The sequence below is a fragment of the Sceloporus occidentalis genome, unplaced genomic scaffold (assembly GCF_023333645.1).
Source record: "Sceloporus occidentalis isolate IW3139 unplaced genomic scaffold, rSceOcc1.0.p SCAF_33, whole genome shotgun sequence".
Classification (NCBI taxonomy): Eukaryota; Metazoa; Chordata; class Lepidosauria; order Squamata; family Phrynosomatidae; genus Sceloporus; species Sceloporus occidentalis.
Window position 1 is genome coordinate 683137 of NW_028317013.1, and position 12787 is coordinate 695923.

Here is a 12787-nt window from a genome sequence, read left to right on the forward strand (position 1 = left end):
TGTTCTAATTTTCGAAGTTTGTTTCCTCTTGTGATGTGATTAACACACTATTTCATGCAAAGTGGGATGTAAATTCTCTTGTTTGGGGTCCATGTTAGACTGATCTGGACTCACAAATATATTTACTTTTATCTTGCAGTTGCACACTGCAGCCACTGATCTTATGGAAAATAGCCATGAACTTGACCCTGATTGGTATGTTTTCATCTTGCCCAAGTGCAAGTAACAGGAAAAGGTCCCGAAATAAAAACTAAATATATAAACAATCAAACATGATGATGGGTGAGTCAAACCCCTCAAACTGGAACAAACATAGCATTTCTAAGATTTAGTTCAAATGCATACTTAGTCTCTATGTGATAAGTCTTTGGTCTTTTCATCCCTTGGGTCTTCTTTTCATCACTTTAACCAACGAAATGGTCCATTTCATCCACTTCCATACTGATAGGATCACTTTTTAATCCCTTTGATTTTAGTCTTAGTTATGATTAATATGCAGCTGCATGAACATATATTAAAACTGATTAAAAGAAAAGGATTTTCTGATCTGATACTCATAATAATAAAAAAAATGGTGGGAGTTCCGCTTTAGATCTTGCCGAGCATGTTACACAGAATATGAGCTTCAGTGAATAATCCTCATTGGTGACTGGCCAAATTATCTGAAATCTGCATTAGCATTATTTATATATAAGGAACTGTACAATGGAATGCATAATACAGTAACAATAGCATTGTCTTCAATATCTTTTGTTTCTTTAAATAAAACAAATAGTTATGTTGATATCCTGTTGTATAACAAAATTGGTAATCTGAGAGAACAAGAGATTCTGAGTCATAAAGAAATGCAGATAATTAACCTCAAGAAAAACACCATAATTTAACAATAATAAATGTGACACACATATTCTAAATATATTTCCATGGTTTCACCTCCAGTATCTCGAGAGAGAGTCTGGGATAAGGCATGATTAAATAAATACACCTTTGAGACATAGGGTATGAACGTTATAAATCTTTTGAGAAAAAGAGTGGCTAGAATTATAACTTCTGTTGCAATTTTTCCAAAGACTCTTCATAGCTTGGCTTTTCAAGGATTTTAGGTAAAGCAAAAAAATGTATTCGACCTCTTAAAGGAGGTGTACCACAGAAAGAAAAGGTGAGAAACTAAGATAGCGATAGTAAAAAGTGCCTGTAGTGAAGCCCTTACTTATAGGGAGCAAGACATTACCTTTGTTACTGTGTGTCTCTGATTTTGAGCTGCCATTTTTGTTTTCAGCGAAATAACTCGACATTCAGCTAAAATATAATGTGATAGAGCAATCAATGGTAGATTCTGTCTTAGGTCAACTAGGCCTACTGTGGCAGGTCCAGGGGGCAGCAGCCCCTCTTCCAATTAACAGGGAGCCAATACAGGGCCGTACCTAGAGTATTTAGCACCTGGGGTGGATCCTGTATGTGGCACCCCACACACACACACTTTAAAACTGCATATCTTCTATTGTTAGGCAAACATTGACAGTGGTACAGCATAACTATTATCATTATATACTGAGGCACACATTGACGGTGGTACAGCATAACACCTATCACTATATACTGGTTTGGCCCCTGTTGATCCTGACAAGCTTATGGGTGCTCAGTTTCACTCGGTAAATGGTTTTGGGTCATTGTCGTGTTAAAGCATCTTTTATGTTCACAGGTTGCGTGGCAATGACTTTAATAAATCGTCTGTGGCCTTTCATCCCACATTGATGTCTGCATTTTTATTTGGGGGTTTATTGGGCATGGCATAGCCCGAGAGTCGAGCCTATTCCTGTCATTGACATTTCCCTTTATGGTATTAATATGGACCTGTTTAAAAATGTATTCTTGTGGTCCCTTTCCTTTCAATATTTATTGTCTGTTCTGAGCAGAGCAGAGCACCTGCCAGTTTTAGCTGAACCACTTCGTATCTAATATCGTGGGTTCAATGAATAGATGAAAACTATAAAATGATAAATCCCAAAGTTATTTTATGCAGCTTCTTTTGAATAGCACTTGAATTACTTGGTTAAACTACCCCTATTTCATGCAAAATAAAATACTATACTGTGCGAAGAAATTTTGAAGATCAGAAGCAAGCAGCATTATTTATTTAAGAACTTTGAAATGCTGCACAGGGAATATATAATAGTTTTTTAAGATTTTTATATTCATCTGAAATGACAAACCTTTTTTTTAATTAGAAAGGGAAACGTCTTTTTATTTGCAAAATAAAACAATAATGCACCTTACTAGGAATATGAAAATTCAAAGGTAACACACCACCAATAAGACCAATAGTTAACAATTAGGACCAATGTCTTGATTGTTAACTGCGTGGATGAAATACCCAAAGACCTCACCCTGATATATTTAACCTTTAATCATTTAAATCTAGAATATATCAAGTATAATGAAATCAAGATCCTCCATAGTGCAGAAAAGTTGTGACTTTAGAATAATCTTTTGAGGTGTTATGGGGAAGCCCATCTTTTATGGCATGAACCCAGTCATTTGTAACCATGAATATCTTAATATTTAACCCCTAGAGTTCAGAATCTTGTATTTTACTTGAATTTGATCTTTGGGAATGGGAGATTCCATTAGTCTGTAAGCAGTTTCTAAGTAGAACATTAATTTAGATTATGAATAATATGACCACTATTGCAAGATCGCTTCAGATTAAATTTTTGTTTTTGCCGCATTTGCTTTCAGGCAACAAATTTTGTTTCCCATCCATGCGGCTCGGACGAAATTTGGGGGCCTTCTTTAATTGGGAATGACATTGAGGGGGCGGTGCCAAAGTAGGAGGCACCTGGCACTTTTTAGACTCACCTTTTATTACAAAAAATAAAATACCCCTAGAGTAAGGATGGTCAAAGAGGTGCAGTAGACACTGGCCCATCATAGGTACATGCAGCCCCGTGGAGCAAGACTGAATTTCCCCAATAGAAATTGAAATTTTAAAAAAGGTTCCCCCCAGAGTAAAGAAGGCCAAAAAAGTGCAGCAGCAGCAGAGTAGTAGGGTACTGGGCTTAGACAGGCAGACTGGAAAACGCAGCAGGACTGAATTTCTCAAATATTATATATTATACATATTATATTGTCACCAATATTAATTCTCAGCATTATTTTTTTATAAATGAATAATAGATGATATCATAAAAAGATAGTAAAAAAATAACATGCACAAATTAGAGGTCTGGCTGGTAGCACAAATGGCCAACTGTGTTTATCAACTAACTCTACAGTACACTACAGTAGTCACTACAGCTTCTCAAATTCACCCTACAACAGTACATTTTCTACACTAAAATAAACTATTAATTAACTTGCAGTATTGTATATGAGTAATACGCATTAATCTCAGCCTCTGCTAAACTCTCACACTCCAAGAGTGTAACTGCTGCTACTGACAAGTTAAAATGGCGTCAGCACACTTATATATCTAATGCTTGTACATTCCCCTTGTAAATGCTGATCGGCCAGAGCGAAAAAAGTAAGGAAAAACACCGATTGTTGGACCCAACAATCACGGCCATTACTATCAGTGAGACCACGTTCCAATTTTTGGCTACTTCTACCTATCAGTCATTCATATGTACCCTCCTATACACAGTCCCTGCCACTTTACCTCATCAATGAGCGCCAAAACAGCTTATAATGGTGCCAATGGTGCATAATGGTGCTACAAATACTTGTAGCAACAAATTTAAATTTTGTCGGGAGGTCGGCGTTGTTTTTGTTGATTCGTACAAACACACGAAACAGGCAGTTTTCGTTAAAAATAAAGTTTGTTCGAAAAGGAATGCATGAGTCTAGTGTCCATCTTTCCAAATGGTGTCAAAAGAGCATATGAAAAAAATCTGGAAAATTATAGAACCGTAAAAGTATACATCCCATTTTTATTCCATTTACATACAATTCTATGATACCCTGTATTAGCCTTGTCCCTCATGAAGACCGGAGAGTTCCCAGGTATGGATATGTCCCTTACGAAAAACTACTGCAGTTTTTCTGAAGTAATACTGCTGTTTTTTGGACATGAAAAAACGGCAATACTGCACTGTACTGCAGTTTTACTGCACATTTACTGCACTTTTTTTTTTTTTATATTGCAAACCTACAATTGTACTTCAATGTACTGCAGCTTTATTGCATTTGTACTTCCGTACAAAAATAACTGCAGTACAACTGCAGTACAGTGAAGTACAAATGCAGTACAACTGCAGTAAATGTGCAGTAATACTGCAGTAAAAGTGCAGTATTGCAGTTTTTTCATGTCCAAAAAACAGCAGTATTACTTCAGAAAAACTGCAGTAATTTTTTCGTAAGGGGTGATCACCACAGGAAACATTCACAAGTGCTGTTTGCATTAACATTTCTTACAAACAAAATGGCATCCATTTTATATAATATTTCACAGCTTAAAACTCCATGTGAACTGTTACTATTCAGCCGTAGACTCATTTGTTACATTAATGATATCAAGGGATCTTTTGTAAATCAGAGTCATGATGCGTAACTATGGTGAGAAAAAAATACAGTTTATGAATAAAATAATATCTTGTTGACATTCATGGCCGTTGCAGATCTGCAATGAGTAAGGGTATTCCCTGTACTGGGTGCTTACAACACAAATGTATGATGTTTTTACAGATACAATTTCAAAATGTAGCTGTGATCACTAGCAAGTGTGAATTGGCCACTTTCTCTTATCAGGTCTGGTTATCCAGTGGTAATGCCACTTAGTAAATATGTCCCATTCTCTTTGAGTCAGAAAAAGTGGCATTGTATGCTTTTCCCATAAGATATTTATCTCTGATTTGGTTCCAAAATTCCCTCAGCTGGCTATGTTTGTAAAAAACTAAAAAATAAAACCGTATGTTTTTGTCTCTGTTCCTTGCCATCCAAAAGAAACAGCCTGTACCCAACTTATGTTACTGTCTCATCACATTAATCTCAACCGAAATGGCTTTCTTGGCTTCTATTTTTATTAGTGTGCAGAGTTGCTTAAAAGATTAATGTCACTTTGAAAGTGGTTGACACAGAAGCTGTCTTAGACATGAAAAAGCACAAACTTGCTTAAAATATTTAATGTGACTCAAACTTCTTTAATGGAAAAATGTAAACGTTGGCTATGTATAATACAAAACGGTAAAATGTTGTTTCTATAAAGTGAGTTGTATTTTTTATAAACAAAAACAGACGATACAAACAAATGCACAAGGCAACTCACAAGTCTACAATCTAGACAATCACATAATAAAATGAGGTTATTTTTTTAAGTAGACGACCATTTCATTTTTACTTTTAAGTGATATGAAAAATATGTCATAATTGCTATTATGTCATAACAGTTTTGGACAGTAGATGGCGCTAAAGCAAATGTTAGATTTGCCTCTGTTTTGTATCGCTGTTCTCCATGAAGTACGTAGTCTTCACTCTTCTGGTCATCTATGAAATTGGGACTATGTAGCTTTAACATCTATTTATCTATGTCTACACAAATATGGTTTGATGCTGAAACCTTCACGTGCCACTGCGTATTAAATATGTGCCTGGCTCCTGGGCTCCACTTTGCCAACCACGTATCACATACATGGTTGGCACTGAAAAGGCTAAAACAAAAACATATACTTCCAATATGTATAGATGGAGGAAAGAAGATTGACAGAGGAGATGCAATAGGAACATAAAATAATTAAAGGGATTTAACAAACTACAGGACAGAACATGAGATCCTAATCTAAAACTAAAGGGTTCCAAATTTTAATGGAATATAAGGAAGTTTTACTTTGCCCAGAGGGTGATGAATACATGGAACAGCATCTATCAGGAGAGCTTAATGTAGTGAGGGAATTTAAACATGCATGGCATAGGCATAAAGCTATCCGGAATCTAAGTTCATGGACTGATTAAGTTCTATGTCCTTACATCAGGAAAAATAGTCAGACTAGATGAGCTGAATGGTTCCTATCTGCAGCCAGATTTTTTTTCTTTAAAAGCTATAAATGTATCTATATTTATTCCATTTAATGCCACTACCATGTGCGCCAAATAACTAATTGTATTGAATAACTGCATTTTTTTCATTTAAAAATACAAATCTGGTTGAGTTATTGTCATATATTGTGTATTCTTCACTGCACACAGTAATGGAGTGGAAGAATGAGTAGATGTTGTAGTACTGGCCATGTGCTGTCTGTGTGTTAATTAGATACATAAGGTGTACTATAGATTGGGAGAAGCGACCACATGCTGTATTATTGATCCATTCATTGGAATGGTGGCACCATAGTAAATATATAGACTCATTAAACACCACGACAGATGCTGGCAAATAACATTATTGACCTTTGGTTAATTCACCTATTTTACTGTTTTAACTTTAGTGTGGATCTTGTGTGGGAAATTAAAGATTTTTTCACAGCTCGCTAATCATCAGTTGGGTAAAAATAAACACTACCTTGTGTAAGTGGCTTGTATCTTAAAATTAAAATGGTGAGGGTTTTTTATTAAAATGGCATGTGAACAAAAAGTGCTGCCAACACATGATATTACCGTATTTGCTCGATTATAAGACGAGGTTTTTTTCAGAGCAAATGCTCTGAAAAATACCCCTCGTCTTCTAATCGGGGTCGTCTTCTAATCAGACCTCAAATAGAGTCTGATTAGGAGACTAAGATCCAGATCCCCCGCACCGCTGCAGGGGACCTGGATCCTCCTGTCTCACCCCCCCCCCCATCATACACACACTTACCGGTGCTTCCTGCTGTATTGCCGGGGCAGCGGGTTGACGTCTACGCGATCCGCGTAGACAACGTCCGCTGCAGCCGGAAGGAGGTGTGGCTAGCAGCGGGGGTTGTCTGCGTCCGTCGCGCAAACCTTCCCCGACTGTCAGAGATCAGAGTTCCCCGCACCGGTGCGGGGAACTCTGATCTCTGACAGCCGGGGAAAGTATACGCGACGGACGGATACAAACCCCCGCTGCCAACTCCACCTCCTTCCGGCTGCAGCAGAAGGCGACGTCAACCCGCTGCCCCGGCTGGAAGCACCGGTAAGAGAGGGCTGAGAGGGGAGGGGAGGGGAGAGTGTGTGTGTGTGTGTGTGTTAGTTAAATGTGGGTATAGGGTGTGTGTGTGTGTGTGTGTGTGTGTGTGTGTTAAATGGGGGCATAGGGCATTTCTGGAGTGGCGTTAAGGGGGCATTTAATAGAGCACTCTGCCTCCTGAAATGCCTTATACACCTATATGCCACTCTGCCCCATAATATGCATTTTAACCCCCTAAATGCCAGAGTGGCATATAGGGGTATAAGGCATTTCTGGAGGCAGAGTGCTCTATACAATGCCTTTTAACTCCCTTAATGCCACTCTGCCTCCTGAAATGCCTTATACCTCCCTATATGCCACTCTGCCCCATAATATGCATTTTAACCCCCTAAATGCCAGAATGGGATATAGGGGTATAAGGCATTTCTGGAGGCAGAGTGGCATATAGGGGTATAAGGCATTTCTGGAGGCAGAGTGGCACATAGGGGGTCAAAAGGCATACCATGGGGCACAGTGGCATATAGAGGGTTAAAAGGCATATCATGGGCCACAGTGCCATATTGGAGTGGCAAGCCTGGGGGCAGATGTGCGTAACTGGGGGACAGGTTGGAAAATACAAGAAATAAAAACAAAAAAAATATTTTTCTCAATCATAGCTTTTATTAAAAAAATAGTTTACATGAATTAACATTTACTGGTAAAACTTTTTTCCTTTAGGGTCGTCTTATATTCAGGCTTTTTCTTTTTTTCCTAAGTTAATATTCAGATTTTGGGGGGTCGTCTTATAATCAGGGTCGTCTTATAATCGAGCAAATACGGTATATTCTTTAAAAGCTGTTATGCTTTAATAAAAAGGTGATTATAATAAGCCCATTTGCAGCTGACCTTTCAGGGACCTCTGTGGAGACAAATTAAGTGAATGAATGACAGTGACAGAATCACCAATGATAAATAATTCAGGCAAATTGTTTCACAAAAAAACATGATTTAACTTTCACCATAACACTATGTAAGGTAAGGTGATGATATATTGCCCAATATCCTTAAATTTAAGTCAGGCAATGTAATATAAAAAAGCAATGCCACTTATGTCCATGGTTGGTTTATATATGGTTACATGGTGATGACATCATTTTTTGCCAGCATTGCACATGTTCAGTACAAACCTATTTCAATGCAAAAATGTCATTGCCCACTCAAATCACAATGCCATGTCATTGGTTAGGTATCGTGACCAAATCAGGATAGTTGGCAACTACGACCTGGTATTAAGTCCTTATAGATTCATTAATTGATTTTTATAATGGTTCATCAGTTTAGTTAACACTATTACAATCAAAAGTAGTAGTCAACTCATATTGAAAAGTATAGCCCACTTGGTACTCCAATTTGTAATGCACACATATATAGAAACAAATTGCAGCAAAGGTTAGTAAAAAGTTTGGTGTGCAGCGCAAAGAAATACACCTAATGTCACAGTTACTGTTGTCCTTTAGCCCTAGATCTTTTTGGGACCTAACAATGCCCCTTCCCTTATGAAGGCTATTTTCCTGGTAAAAGGTTAGGGTATAGGTTAAGTGGAGAGGTTGAGAGAGAGGTTGCTGCCGTCAGTAGAATAATAGAGGGCAATCAACACTGGCTCACCAAATGCCTACTTTAAATTCCAGTGTTGTTTCTGGACATAGAATGTAGGGCATGCCCTGTGTGGCCATTTTGCACAATATCGTCACAGTCATATTACCCAGACTAATTGTTGTCTACTGCCAGTTTAATACTGTGTGTTTTATATCTCACAGGGCCACCATTCAGACACAATTTACTTCTGCTTAAGTAGTTTTCTAGTAGATTAAACGTAAATGCACAAAGCTCTTCGTTAAATGCCAATGTTTGTTAGGGAAAACTAAGAAACAGGGACAAGCAAAATTAACTCCAAACTTATTGGTAAAAGTATATGACCACATCTATAAACGGTACATTTGACAGAACGCCAGAGGGTCTAAAGGTTTACTTTTTTCTTTTGTAAAATGTTTTCTGGAATTAGTGGTTTAATCCTAAGGGTGCAAATAAATTCATTGACTGTCAATTTGTTTGTATAGATTAAAGAGTTGAACTAATAATGCATTTATTATTCAGTAGGTTCTGCATGATTTAAATTTTCAACAATTCGTAACCAGTAGTGGATTAAGATGGGTGAAGCTGCATTTTTGCCCCAGGCACAATCTATATCTCTATACTTACTTAGTTAACTTTATCCAGCAATATAGTGTGTCTCTCTTACCTCCTCCACTATAACTAACACACATCAATGCTAATACACTTAGACTGAGAAAAAAATATACAAAAAGTAACACATGCACTTCTAACACACAGACACACTCTCATGCTATGTGACCCCCTGGATACCTGTCTCTACAAGCTGGCCAGCCAGAATTAGATTTTATGATATATCATACCTAAAAATGTCAGCGATATATTGCCCTGGAGCCCCCCCCCCTCAATACTGGGGCTATTCAGAGCTATTTTGTAACATTTGTTATTTTGTGTTCCATTATATTCTGATGTCACAGTAGCCACATTTTATCCCCAGAGATGCATTGTAGGGAAAAAAATCATTTTAATGTTATTCTACCCAAACAAAAAATATATTAATAATAAAACAGTGAATCAGCACTATTCTTTCCCAACTGTCTATGATTTATCTTTGTATTTTTTTTTATGTATGAGTCATTATTCTTTCCGGCAATATTCCATTTCCAACGTGCTAATTACAAAGCTATAAAAGGAGGATTGCTAAAATGTACGTTGCTTTCATCTAATCAACAGCTTTTAAATTAGAATAGGCCAGGCTGTTCAGTAACAGTACTCATATTCCAATTAGCTTGACTTGTGCCACTGTTATGTTAGCAAAATATTCTTAATTTACATGAAATTGTTATCTGTAAAACGATATAAAAGACGTGCATAATTAAAATGTGAACAGGGTACCATTTAAGGGATATTGCTTCTGATTAATCATATTTGTAAATAAATAGTATGTGATATTATATCATCCTTAGACTAATTTGGTTTCTAAAGATGACAGACAAAAGATGCAACGACAGACAGGCTAAGCCCAGATAGACAGACATGCAGATAGACCTAGATAACCATATCCAGATGCTCAGACCTCTATAGTATAAATGGGTGGGTTTGAAGATACTGTGCCCTAGGGCAATGGGTTAATCCCCCCCCCCAGCTAAACTGCCCAGGAATACATCACTGGTAGATGGATATATATGTAAAAAATATAATGTGATATGGTGATAATTTTCTTCTGCATGTACAATACCTTCCTACTGTCCCTGTTTCAGAGGAAAACCTGGCTTGGGACCTACATTCCTCTCTTTCATATTCCTCCCTGATATCCTTTTACCTAAGCATGCATAATATTTGCTGTGTATCCCTTAAGATCACAATAGACTGTATAGAAACAGCAGAAAACATATTTAGAAGCGAAGTGGTGTAAGTACAATCCAATGTCTTCTAAAAGTCTTCCTTAGTGGTATAATCAGCTATCAATAGGTCATCTAAAAAGATTCCCCTCGCTACTCTCCCTATCCAGTCCTCTAGACACATCTCCTTAAAACAAAATCATCTCTCTTTGCCCAAAATCATCTCTCTTTGCCCAAAATCATTAAATCTCTTTAAAATGTTCGGATGGCCATCTAATTCAGCACCCCATTCTACAGTCGCTCTACAGAGCGTGTAAGGAACGTAGAATGGGGTGCTGAATTAAATGGCGTATCACAAGTACATGATATTACCTAAAATTCACCATTACATTTCAGTTAATTTTGATATTAATTGCCTGTTAACACTGTGGAATGTTTTATGATTTACAGTTTAATAACTATTGCTTTCAGTGTTTAATGAAACCACCTATATTTACATAAAGAATGTGACAAGCACTAAAATAATTAAACATTGTGTCAGTCTGTACTAACTTGTTTATTAAATGGGACATGACCTTAAAGATAACAGACACCATTGTTGAAGCATATTCAAATTAAATGATCTTAATCAAAAGATGGCTTTGAGGACATTGAACAATGTCTGGAGAGATTAATCATATGGAAAGCTAAAATTAAGAATTGAAGTTCCTTGTAGTGAAATTAGCTAAACAAAATATTATAGTTTTCTTTTATGTTTTTAGGCTGAAGGACCAAACTCTACTAAACATCATATCATGTTAAAACGTTAGACCAGTCCAGGAGGAATACACACAACTTTGTGGGCCACTTACTACTGTACAGCTATGCTGTTGGACATGGCTTATTATACCCTGAAAGAAAATGAAAACCCTTTCGGGAATTTAGTGTTCTTCTCTGCTAAAACAGATGCAGTACCTAAAATGTATTGTTCCTTGGGTACTATTTTGAAACTGATGACACTGATGATGATTGTTCAAGACTCAGACATAATTAAATTATCAAGTCCAGTCAAGACTTACATTATAGGGAAGTTTTTATATGGTCAAGTGCCAACCTCTTCCAATGTACTATATACTGAATATTGATATATTTGAATACAGCAACAGGGAAAATGTCCTATAGGCTCTTAGAAAGTGGTAGTTGGTAGCACAGATGCCAGTGGAAGTGACTGGAAAGCTAGTACCTCTAGCTCACTAGTATAGGAATCTGAGCAGAAGTAACTCTGTATTGTCTCTGTACCATGTACATAAGAGACTGTGTTTTCAATTCTACTGAGAGAGAGGGGGATTTACACCTAGATGTCTTCCTTAGGCTCATTTAAATCTGTAGACCTGAATATCTGGGAACATATGGTCTCTCCCAAAGATGGACATTTTAGATGCCATGCTACCTATTGCTCTAGTTTCAAATGTGCTTCAAAGAAACCAGAAAGAGAGTGTCCAATAGCAGCACAAATCCCATTTTTGCATTTCTTGTTGGGTTTATTTGGCTGTTACCTCTGCAATACTACCCCCCACCATTGTGTTAGTTGTATTTGTGGTCCCCAATGTATTCCCTTACACTGTACTTATATGCTAGCACTGTACAACTCTATACCTCCATGCAATTTAATCAGTCAAATAGGAGATTTTATCTGAAAGTCCTACTCACTGGCAGGTGACATGGGCCTGAAAAGTGAAAAGGAAACATATTACTATATAACTGTCTTAGGTCCTTCTGGAAAGTGGCAATGTATTCCTTTAGAGGTTCCAAAACCTTGCTGGTCACATAATTTGGAAAATGTAAGACAGATCTTGTAAGAAAAATGTGTTGTATTCTTACTACTGGATTTAATATTATTTGTAAACGTTTCAACTCCCATTATGGGAGAAGAGCTTGATTGGCCCTGCATAGTTCGGTTGGTGACAACATCAGTTTCTTGTTAATGACATCATCTGTTTCTAACAATGAAACCCTAACATTGAAGGGATTTTTGTAAATAAAAAAACATAGATTGAGGAATACGATAGTAGCTTGAAAAGACTGACTGCATCTCATGTTTGTAGATTGTATCTGATGAAGGTGTCAATATTTTCACAAACACTTAACGCACCAGATTAACACATTCTGAGTAAAGCAACTCATGGTGTAACATAGGTCTTGGCAATAATGTAAGTCAAGGTTTTGTTAGAGGATTTCCATTGTTCTGAGGAGGACAAGAGAAAGAAAAACAAAGAAATGAAGTGACGAATATGCTAAC